The 12,129-nt window shown below is 42.2% G+C and overlaps 1 protein-coding gene and 1 long non-coding RNA gene across 3 annotated transcripts in view; both read right to left on the reverse strand.

The window, feature by feature from the left end:
- The window catches only part of LOC125989917 (kelch-like protein 29), an 84,932-nt gene extending 76,288 nt beyond the window's left edge, over positions 1 to 8,644 (reverse strand). For both annotated transcript variants that reach the window (XM_049756396.2, XM_049756397.2), the window contains exons 1-2: positions 8,356 to 8,644; positions 1,954 to 2,026 (exon numbers count right to left, since the gene is read on the reverse strand). The gene's annotated coding sequence lies outside the window, so the exon portion shown is untranslated. The remainder of the gene's footprint in view (positions 1 to 1,953; positions 2,027 to 8,355) is intronic.
- Positions 8,645 to 10,799: 2,155 nt separating this feature from the next.
- LOC125989926 (uncharacterized) lies at positions 10,800 to 11,677 on the reverse strand. Its single transcript, XR_007488750.1, has 4 exons — positions 11,554 to 11,677; positions 11,352 to 11,405; positions 10,972 to 11,068; positions 10,800 to 10,858 (listed from the first exon to the last, which is right to left on the reverse strand). It is a non-coding gene; the product is annotated as an uncharacterized lncRNA (long non-coding RNA).
- Positions 11,678 to 12,129: the final 452 nt, after the last annotated feature.

Below are 12,129 nucleotides of genomic sequence, written 5' to 3' on the forward strand. Positions count from 1 at the left end.
GTTATTCATAATAACAGTGTCGTATTTTATGAGAATCACTGATAGCAGTTTTTTAGGGATTTTTTTTTTTTAATGCTGTTAATAAATGCATTTGTTTTCAAAAAACCTTTTTTGAATATCCATGCTTTACTACCTACTAAAGGCCAAAACCTTTTATGCTATGACCTTTACAGGTCATTTATATTACTTCACACAAACACTACATCCATCTGCTCCTGGTTCGGCCCCCCGGTCAAAATTTAGAACCCAATTCGGCCCGCAAGTCAAAAAGTTTGCCCACCCCTGCTTTAGCATGGTGAGGGGCGATTGCAATTCCAGCAATGACTTGTACGTACATTTCCATTCAAAACCACAGCAACAATTGCCCAAGGAGGTAACACTCGGCTTTCTGAAAATAGTCCGCCTCTTAAAACAGAGCAGAGCCCAGGACAGGGAGGCAAAAGCTAACGTCACTTTTTCCTTCTAGATTTTCCTCAAAACACCCAGCCAGCGGTTGTGGTCCACGGTAGCTGAATAAAATCACTTGTCTCAGACATAGTAAGAAAGACGCTCCTTGTAATACATGCCAGATGCATTGCAGTCACTTGCCGCCGCTCTTGCGAGGCAAACTACAGGCTGGAATTCCTTCAAGCAGCGTCGTAAATCATCCGTGATGCCTCGCACGCTGCAAAAAGTGGCCATTTGCGCGCATTATTAGCCTCAGCGGCCTGGATATGTTGCTTGGACCCCCCGCTGTGCACCGGTATGTGTCCGCCTCTTACGATTCCACGCTTAAACACGCAACTCCCCAGACTTCCACGCTCTCCGCGTTGCACATTTGAATTTCAACAAGGGCGGGTTAACTGATGAGGGGAGCTCTTGTGAGGGAAAAACTTGAGCTTCCACACACCTCATCTTGATAGCCCACCTTACAGCAAGTTCAAGGGTCACCTCATTACCACCACCCTAACCCCCCTGCATTGGCTATATCTACAATTGTGCTTTGTCAGCAACTTAGAAAGGGATTTTTTTTTTTCTTGCCGGGCAATGCAATAAGTGTCCCCCCTTGCATTGACTAATGTGATTCAAAGACACTCATGCTCATACAAAAAAAAAAAACTTTAGACACAGCTTTCTATATAATGCTATGCACTAAAAACACAATAATGCATTAAGCCGTATCTCATGAATGCATTGTTACACAATAACATTAAATTCAGCCAATTAACGCAATTATTCATTGGTTAATTGTTTCTCTCATTGAATAATTTGTTATTGGTATAATAGAATAATTAGGTTAAAATAAACGTAAAGCTGGCCCAAATATCTGTTAACCTCAAGCACAAATGTTACCAAGCTGCCTCCCAACTGTGAGTTTAAGGCAAGACTGAGGTAGGCCACGTTTTCCAAAGTGCCCTGCAGTTGTTCAACCATGGCGGGTCTGCGGCGTGCCTTTGTGTGGCGGATTTCTGTTCTGCGTGCGACCGGCAGAGCCACTTTTCCTCACGGCGGCGTCTTGTCATCTGTCATTACGTGAGGTAAGCAGCGAGAATGATGAGGCCTGACAGCTTTGCGTCGTCGTCTGGGGTCTCAGAGTAAACAGCGGGCGCCGCGGTGATCATGACCGTTACTTTCCAAGGTGTATTATAAAAGAAACGGATTGTGTCTGTCAACACCGGGCCTGCCGCTGAGTCGTTTTTAACCTTTTGGGGTTTGGACATACTGTTTTTATCTCAATTTTAGCGGCGAGGACAAGACAATTCGAGAAACCGTGATGCCGGTTGTAAGGGCTAGCGTGTCAACTTGTACCAAAATTAATTACATTTTTCCTTAGTTTTAAGACAATACTGAGAACTTGCTTGACCATAAACCTCATACCATTAAAAAAAAAAAAAAAAGAATCAAAGAATCCACATAATGGCCGCAAAATATCGCTTTAGCATCATTAGCATGTTCCGCTTTATCGCGTCTTACCTTTGGTCTCTTGTGGATGACAGCGATGCTCATCACAGACAAATTACATCCGGCGCGTATTCTCGTCACACACCTGCGGACACAACAAAACTTTATGACGTGACATCGTTAACGGTTACAAATCCAAACCCCGCTGCCGCTATACTGGCGGCCTATAAATGATGACAACGAGGCACCTCTTTTGCTGAAATGGACAATCTGCATCGGGAGATATATTAGCACAATCGTGGCTATCTGGAGACCAGATAAACGACTCTGCCGGGACCGGCGGAAGCTATCAATAAAGCCGGCGTGAATGTCCTGAACATTAGCGCGCCACGTCGGCTAATTCGATGGCGGGAAAAGGTCAAGCAGGAGGCGTACAGCTGTAGAAGTCGGAAAAGCTCTCAGGAATTGGACACCAAAGTAAAAAAAGACATTAAGATGGATGGAAAAAGTAGAGACACCACTACAAAGGGACTGTAAAAAAATGGTAATCATATAGTAAAAACATGACATCATGGTGATAAAAATGACACTACCCCAACTGTAAAACACAACATAGCGGCATAAAAACGACATTGCGGTGTAAGGACATGACAGCGCGGTGCAACATCACAGTGGAAAAACATGACAAAATGGTGCAAAATGACAACATTGCGGTGTCGAAACACGTCATGGTGGTGTCAAAAGCGCCATTTTGGTGCAAAAACAAGACATGGCGGTGCAAACGTGACACTTGGTCTGTGCCAGAGTGGAAGTGGGAGCGCCTTCCGCTCGTCGCCAGGCTTGCCAGGATCGTGAACAAATTCCACATGCAGCTCCGAGGAAAAGCCTGAAGAAAGCCTCACTGACGGCACACATGTCTTACTCCTTGCTTAAGACTGACAATCCACACTTTTTCCCCTCCAACACATTTCTACACCTACGCGCGAAGAAAACACAGATTCAAGTGTTCTCTCTCGGGGGGTTTCTGGGAAAAAAATCGGCTACAATGCAAATAAGAAGCATTCGGCAGCTCAAGTTTGACAGTGTGGAAAAAAAAATGAGGGTGGATTTTTTTTTTTTGGGGGGGGCTCGGAACGCCAGGATCTGCACATACCCGAATATTGGCGATGACAGTTTCCCGGCAAAACTTCTCCAAGTGTTAAAAGTGGAAGACTTAATAATAAGAGTGTGGAGGACGGATGGCAGCTTTTGGGATGAAGTCGTATTTCTCTCGACTGGGATGTGATGATTGTGCAGGGGAAAAAAAAAAAAAAAAGGACAAAAGTGCCTCCTGGCAAAATCCAACCCGAGGGGATTGTTGCAGGCTGGAAGAATACGGCTTCATTCCAAAAAGTAAAAAGAAGTCAGGGGAGGAAAGGAACTTGTTGCAAAAAGGACCTGAGAAATTCTGAATTATTAAACGGAATGATACAGAACACTCAAGATCAGTTTCCATGATTTTCCAGCAACTATGAATTTGGACACATATACTTTATATCATAATAAATAGTCATAAAAGATGTTTTTATGCAACATTGCTTTTGTAGAAAGGAGAGAGTGAAGAAATCAAATGGCAATAATAACGACACCTGCGAGCGGCTATAAAGGAGCCCCGCCACCTTGGGGTTGCGGGCACATTCTGAAAGTTTTGTGGAGTTTTGTGCATGTTTAAGCCACTGGAAATGTGCTTCATTCTGTGTAACAAAAAAAATTAAAATCCTTGATTCACAATAGGCACCTTGCAGCGGTAATTGCTCAGCCCCTAATAATACTCATGAAGAATATATATATATATATATATATATATATATATTTTTTAAAATTTTCATTTACACAGTGTTTTACCTCCACTGGAATTGTGGTTTTAAATGTGTAATATTTACACAATACACCAACAGGAAACATCACTAGTAATCAGAAAAAATCTTATTGAGCGGCAGAATTAAGAAGCCTGGGGGGGAGGGGGGGGAGAAAAAAAAAAGTGTAGCCACCATGAAATGAGAGATGCTTCCATTAAGTGCGGGCATCATTAACAACCTCATTGACTTCTCCCTATAGAAGTATATTTTGCCTCCTCTATGCACGATAAACAAAACCTCCAGTAACAAAGTCAGTTAAGTAACTTTAGCGGCTTGGACGGCCTTGCAGGGGGGCCATAAATCATCCGCGTAATGTTGCATCGACCCGCGCTGCCGCTCGACTGTGAAATATGCTAGGGAAAAAAAAGGCGGCTTTTAATCAGTGGAGGGCAATTAAGGCCTCGAAGAAGCCATTCGGGTTCGGCGCCAATGCGGACGCGCCCCTTTTAAATGTTGCTCCACCCGTCGGGCGCCAGCATCCGATATCCCGCGTACGCCCCGGACATGTCGTAAAGTGAGTGACCGCATCTGACCCTTCATGACTTTCTTTATCGACATTAAGCCATGAGTGGCTGAGTAATGAACAATAAAACCGGGAGCCGGGATGAAGTAACCGTTGTGTTTTTGTAATTTAGCGTCATCCAGCTATCTCGGAAAGCGTTTCCCAAAGAACTCATTTTACGTTACAAAAACAGCAGCCATTTTACTATTTTACCATTTTACAATTTCACTTATTTTCAATTTACGTCCTTCCACATTTGCATTTATCTTAACTTTAAAAGGTACACTCAAGCTGCACCTTTTAACGCAATTCTTTGGTGCTCTATAATTTTTTTGCTATTTTTTATTATTACTTGGTCTATCAATCTAGCTCCCCCTGGTGTTCGTTGTAGCTGACTAATAAAACATAAAAAGCACCCCAGCCTCGATATGAGTTTGCATAGATAAATGTTATTAATCCCATAAGGTAAAAATAAGATTAAATCACCGTTATAAACAAGTTACGAGCGAGGTTTTCATTTCGGGTTATCATCCCATTTGGCGGTCGTTAATCATTTGTCTGCGGCGAAGGAATAAACACGTAAAAGCTTCTACAAGCAACACGTCTCATTTGCATTTGTGGCTCTCGACTTAAGAGGATACATAAATCATATTTGCGCCAAGGTGTGCGTGCGCATTTCTAATCGAGTCTTATTTACAACCCGTTTGCCTTCGTCATGAAATATTGGCCAAGGCCCAGCCTGGCCGGCGCGTGTTCGCTCGCTCGCTCGGCTGTTGATGAATTAATGCTGGCGGTGGATTTTTGCCTGCGTAAATACCTGCGGCACAAAAGTATTGGGGGTCATTAATTGTCCTTAGTGATTACTTCAAGTAGCTGCTAATGACAAATCCAAACATGCTCTTCCTGAACCATCGCCTTCATTAGGACAAGCGAAACAGTGCTAGCTTAAGCGCTAGCTTTTCATCATGAGTGACAAGCATATGGCGGCAAAGCAGTCGACGGCTAGCACAAGAAGCTTACGCGACATTCCGTTACAGTGGACTTCTATTTAGGGTTTCCCCTCAATTATTCAAATTTGTGATGAATTATTACAATGAGACATCCGTGCCGCTCCGCCGGCACGCTGCATTTTTTAAAAACATCCAGTAGGGCTTAAATAGTACATGACATACTGCGCAAAGTTGAAATAATAACGCGCGAAACATCGGTTTGCATCCCGACATTGGCGGCGAAGCGCTGAACGGATAGACGTCTTTTCCCAAGCCGCCCGCCTGCATGAGCGGCCATCCCGCTGTGTCATCATATGAGGCTAACAGGCTTAAGTGGCCCACCTGTCGAGACGCTCAAGACCCGGCCGGCCCCTCACCATCCGCCCTCTCTGATGGCGCCTGACAAGCTCGGGCCTCAAAGCGGGCGCTCGCCCCTGAGTGTTTCCGAAGCAAAGCGTGCAAAGCTTGAGTGGGCATTGAGGAAACGATTACGGCTTTAAACAGGCACTGGAGGAGAAATTATGCAAAGTGCGGCATTTAAATAAAAAAAATAAAAAAATTTAAAAAATAAAACGTCAAACGTTAATATTCAATTGATACGAGTGTATTCCAAGGACACTTTACAGTAGCTTATTGTATCATTTCCAAAATCAACTGATTCAATGCTGTGGACGTTTAAAGAAGTGAATTATTGGCTCCTGAATACATGAAATAAATGCGAATTGAACTAAAACCCGGTAGGAATGTAAAGACTGCAAACTTTAGTCGATTAATCAAGGCCAGGTTTCAATGCAAACATGGTGAAGAGGCATCTAGCGGTTATGCTGCACAAAAGATAGCAACGGAGACAAAGTCGCCTCGGTCCGACTGATGCCATCAACGTTGTGCCACTTCTAAAAGGCTTTCATCAAGTTATTAGCGGGCGTGTCACGTCACAGCCAACCCGAGCCACTTCTATCGGACACGCTAATCAACACGGGTCAGCATCGGGGCAATGCGTTGTGATCAATGATCGCCGCTAAAGCGATCACTGCATGGAGCAATTAGGCTAAGTGCAGGCGAGCGCTAAGTTGGTGGCTAAAAAGGCGCTCACGTCGTTTTCTTTTCCCGCCCAGACGTTTCACACAAGCCATCGCCACTTCAGCAGCATTCTGTAAAAAAAGGGTTGGAGGAAAAAAAATATTGCTAATGCTAATGAAGTACTGAATCTTTCTTTTACTTTGTTGAATTGCTTTCTTAGACTCTTGATTATGCAAAATCAATTGTTTCAATCATGATCCAATCACAAAAGGACTAATATTGAAGTATTGCACTTAACGTGTTGCACGTGCTGAAGTGCAGTAAGATAAGATGCCCTTCACGACTCAAGAGGCGCCCAGTGACGGAAATCACACGCATAATTTGGCTTCATTAGGCAGAAGAACACAACAATAGTTATTTTTTTTCCTTTCATTTGTTTCAGTCATATGCAGAAACATTTATTTCATCAAATGGTTTAACTTGGAAAAACATTTATAGATCAGTCCACATGGCAACGGGTTAATATTTGCTGCTATGTCACTGAAGCAAACATGAGCACAGTGAACACACACAAAACCATCTTGCGTCGCCTCCATGTTTTACGAGGTACGCTGGCACCGCTTCACTTCTTTTATTTTTTTTCAAACTACACACACATAACCTGAGGCCAAACCAGCGGCAACAATGCAAGAACACGCATGACGTATTAGTCCTGATCTTTTTTTTTTCCTTAACCACTGCACGATGCCCAGAAACATGGCACTCAAAACAAGCCATCATCCAATCAACAGAGTGCACTCTAATTATAACGAGGATCCAAAATGTCAATAAATTGTCATTACGATTGTTAAGACAAATATCTGTCTCGGGAATCAAAAACAACACAAACCGCAAGCACGTCAATGGATGCTACCATTTTGTCTTGAGGCAGGTGGACAATTCCATTGCGACTCCAACAGCACAAACATCTACTTCTTAAGTTTCACGTAAATCCAACCTCGTCGTACTTTCGTGCTTGGTGGAGGTAATAACGACGACACAAATGCCCTGGGGCAACGGTATTGTAATTTGGTGAGCAAAGTGACACCGGGGGGCATCACCGAATAGGATAAATGTCTCCGGTTGGACCTCGAAATGAATTCCTCCGGCCAAGGCGAGTCCTTCGGCCGGCGTAATTCACATAAGACGAGGACAGATTACTCTCAGTGACAGTGGAAAGTACTGTAATACTGTACATACAGCAAAACTACTCACATGCTGAGTAGTACTACCGATATTTGAGTACAAAAATAAAAATACATTTGGATATGGATTAGAAAAATGATAACTTGTCACAAGAGGAAATAAAATAAAGCAACACCTAATTTTCAAAAAAAATACGGGGAGTTAAATACATAAAGAAAAATTTACTTCAGTACAGTGACATACAGTGCACGTAGGTGATGATGCTTCACCCAGCTCGTAAAGGCATCAGCAGCAAGTAAGAGGGGTGGTGGGGGTTGATAAATCATGCTAAATATGGAGGCCAGATTATGATAATACCATCACTGGAATCAACATGACGCCTGGCGCTGACTTGGCCAAGTCGAGCGGTGACTAAATATAGACGCTGTCAGGAAGTTGCTCCAAAAACAAAACATGCATACTATCTATGTGTGCTTATTCGAGGGGTGAGAGGTCGAATTCCTAATATCGTGAACCCATAGTGTTAATATTATGCAAAGTCGGCTAAAGGTGGTACAATGCGTGCAAGATAAAGTGTCGGTCATTGTTTACATCACCATTGCTAAAACAATGCAAAATGAACACTGCTTAGATAATAACAATAAATCACTATTATGACTAGTCGTTACTTCATGCAGATTTATGCAAAATGCAATAAAACATGGATTGATTCCAACTTCCATAATAAGTACCAAATGCATGCATGTAAAAAATCATTATAATATTGATAACAATAATAATAATATACAAGTTGATTAGCATCAGCGCCTGCGCACAACGTTTAAATCCATCGATTGATGCCGACATACGAGCACCCAAAGGCGGCCGCAGGGTGTCTTACCTCGCGGAGCCGCTCGCTGCTCCGCTGGTCCTCGCTTCCTCGCCCCGGCCGACAAGCACCAGTAGCTGCGGCTTGGGTTCGTTCCTCAGTTCTTCCGTCAGTCCGTCGTCCCTTGCGACGCGGTTGTTTATCCGGCAAAGAAGACGGACCGCTGGTGCATTGTTGTCCAAGTCGGCGCAGCGGAGGGTCGCGAAAAGGTGAGCGCGTTCGTCCGCGTTGCGGGTCACCGAAGGCGGCCGACAGCTTGTCGCAGGTGCGCTGATGAAGACTGGAGGAAGACAGCGTGTAAAAGACACTTTACTCCGGTTCATGCCCCTCCCCTTTATGTGCAAGCGTGCTCGGGCCAAACATTGGCACAACAGCGCCTCCTGCAGTACACTTGGTAGAAGTGCAGGAGTGATGTTGGCCAACGGGGCTTCGTTTTAGATCCAATTAGATCCAAGTACTTTTTTTTTTAACAATTTTATTGAGATTTTCTTTTTTTTTTTTTTTTTTTTTTTTTTATTCTGACAAAAGCTCCGTGGATCTCAACTGACAATTGTTTGCAGCACAGCTTCTCTTCCAGTGGCATTGAGTTTCTGAGAAAACATTATCTTCCCAAAAGAATTATCGCTTGTCCTTGCTTTCATTCCGACTCAGATTCGGATGGGTGCCGGTGTTTAGAATTCAGGTGGCGCTGGAATCCAGACGGGACAGACAGTGTTTAAAAAGGCTCGGTCCTATCTGCGAGAGACTATAAATATCACGCTTGACTGCATGCAAATGAAGGCAGAGACACTCCAAAAAGGTTACTTCACTAAAACGCTCCACACGTCTCATCCTGGAGGAAAACGTTACAGTCCGGCAGATAGTCGGCCTTTTTAGCAACGTTCTATTTTCTTCTCAATTCTCTGCAGCCATGTGCTTAATTGACTGGCCGAGGACACCATTATTCCCCTTAGCAATTAGTATTAGCAAAGAGTATTGTCTCTCATATTACACAGGAGTGTGCAGAACGAACTTTTAGGGGTGAACTTGTTATTTATTCTTCCATTGCTAAAGCAGTAGTCATAAAATTTTGGAGCCCTTCAAACTTTGATGACATTTTATCCCGAAGACAGCTGACGAAGGTCTACTTTGACTCAAAGTACTTCCTGCTTATGACTTCTTATGTAGTACTAAGTAAGATCAAGTAAGTGGGAGGTCTTGGAAGCGGAATTACACTGAAAAAAACATTTATGCTGTCAGACAGTATGTCTGTGTTGATCCATTATCTCTGTCTGGGAATGAAACGGCATTGATTCACTCTGAACCCACCGCCACTGAGCTTTTCTTTCTTCTTTTTTTGAAGGTTAATTGCTTGCCATAATGCTTAGATTCTTCCTCTGAGGAAAGTAAGACTATTCCTGCATAACAACACGGCTGTGGACTTCCAGTGAAATAATGAAATGTCACAGTTGAGACGCATCCACGTTTTTAAGAGAGTCTGAGTGCTCGGTCTTGGCCTATTTTAAATCGTAATCACATTCATGCCGCTATCAAAGTAGCCGTTGTTCAACTTTTGATTCACAAAGACTTTGATTTAAGGTGGTTGCCCTTGTAAAATTAGCACATTTTTAGGATTTTGCTCTGAGATTTAAGTTTATTTAGTTACGCGTATCCCAAAAATTATAGATTCCTTTTTAATTGTGCAGAATTCTTTTGGCGATTTTTCTTTTTATTATTATTTTTTGCTGATTTATTTTGGGGCGCTGTCACATTTTTTTAGGAGTTATGCAGTAATAATAATTTTCTTTTTTTTAATTTTTTTTTTACACATTGTGACCTATGGGCAGAATTACAGAATGCCCATTACATAAGATAACATAATTCAACATAACCTAACGTGACACACATGAGTTGACACACATACGTATGTATAAGGCCCTGGGGAGTTTGCATTACGCAATTAGGCGTGCGGTAATCCCATAGAACAATGTCACGTGTCGCCTGCGGTCACATAAACATATACTGTAGAACATAAAAGTTGATGTCCACACAAGAGCGGCCGGTAGCAGGACAACGCCAATGAAACACTTTATGGCCACGTTAAGTCCTTGACAAATGAGCAGCATAAAAAAAGGTGCTCGTGGAGCAGCACAAAATCTGCTGTACAATAAAGCTCTCCGATAAGAAAAGTGCGATCAGTTTAGAGCAGACTTTGAAGAGCAGCTTGCTTAAAAAGCTGCTTTTTAAATATCGATTTTGGTTTTATTTATTTGGTCACATTTTTCTTTGAGTAACATGTAGCGGGGAGATTTTTAGATGACATATTTTTGGGTGATTATTTGGTAAAACTCGTTAAAGGGACAGTTATGATGATCCTTGATTTTAAAAATACACTATTCATTTCAATATTGTGCATAAAATATGATCAATCACATCAACATAATTTTTTTTTTTAGATAACCGTAGGTCTAAAAATTGCTAATTGGGTCGCACAAGACGCTGGCACATGTCGCCTCCATCTTGCTGCTACGGATACCTGAAGGAGCCAATCACCTTATTAAAAATTTGCAAGAACGATGACGGCAACATGTGTAACAAACGCAATGCACTTGAGGGAATATATTGTTTGTGATGACATTTTGCTTGGACCTCTGCTGAAGACTTGCGAAGTATGTTCTCTCCAAGCCACCATGGCGCAAGGGTGATGATGGGTGTTAATGGAGGGAGCCACCATTTTTCCTCAGCGCTACAGGGGGGTAAGATAAGGACCACACACTTTTTAACCAAATGTATGAAAAAATAATTCAAATTAAAGACAAAATATGTGCATATGTCTGTTTTTATTAAGCTTATGTTCATTATTGTGTCTTCACATTTTAAATTTCAAATGCACATGGACAATATGACCTCCCATCTGCCACCCAATCAAAGATCATAAAACTTAACTTACTCAAAAATGTTAATATTATACGACGATATAATTTCCCAAATGACATTCAAATCCCAATTAAATAGGCTGTTCCACTTACCTGGCAGGGGGCACCCACTTATGATAACGATTAATAATCCATAGCAATGGCTACCTGTTAAACCACAATACGCGTTTGAAACACTGTTAAGCGTGACTATAACCATGTTTTCAGATTAAACAAATTTATAAAATATTCATGCCTTTTAAACAAACTGTTAACGCTGTGTTAAAAGACAAAAAAATAAGAAATAAAGAATTACTTGTTACTGCCATTTGAGTACTTTAACGATTGATGTTGTGGCGGCAATGACACGTTCGTCTTCTTCGGGTTTAAAGGCACTTCTCGGTTACGCCTGCCGTCTTGTGGTTAACACGGGTATTACATCTTTCAATTAGTCAGCTCAAGTACGCTTTTATTTTCTGAAATTAATCGAGGGTGAGTGTGGGCGAGCGCCGCCAGTTTTCCATCCCTGATTTACATAATGTCATACTGAATACATTACATAATATTCTTTCAAGAGCCCCAATTAGGCAATATGGTACGTGCAGAATAAGTGCTTATTCAGCGTAATGCTTGGCGGAGGTCCGTTATAGAGCTACGACAGAAACAACAGTGGCCATCTGTTGCATTTCTCAGACCAAGAGTTCCCGTGAGTTTATATTTGCTCAGATGAGCTGAATGTTCCACGTAGAAGGACTCCTTGCCTTGTCTGAGGTCCTCTATACGTCTAATGTTGCAGCTCTGGTTTATTTAGGATGTGTGCGGAGATGATTTTATTATTTGACTTTTGACTACATAAAATTTGTCAATATGTCCAAACTGAACAAATAAATAT

This window comes from Syngnathus scovelli, chromosome 20 (genome assembly GCF_024217435.2).
Source record: "Syngnathus scovelli strain Florida chromosome 20, RoL_Ssco_1.2, whole genome shotgun sequence".
NCBI classification, from domain to species: Eukaryota; Metazoa; Chordata; class Actinopteri; order Syngnathiformes; family Syngnathidae; genus Syngnathus; species Syngnathus scovelli.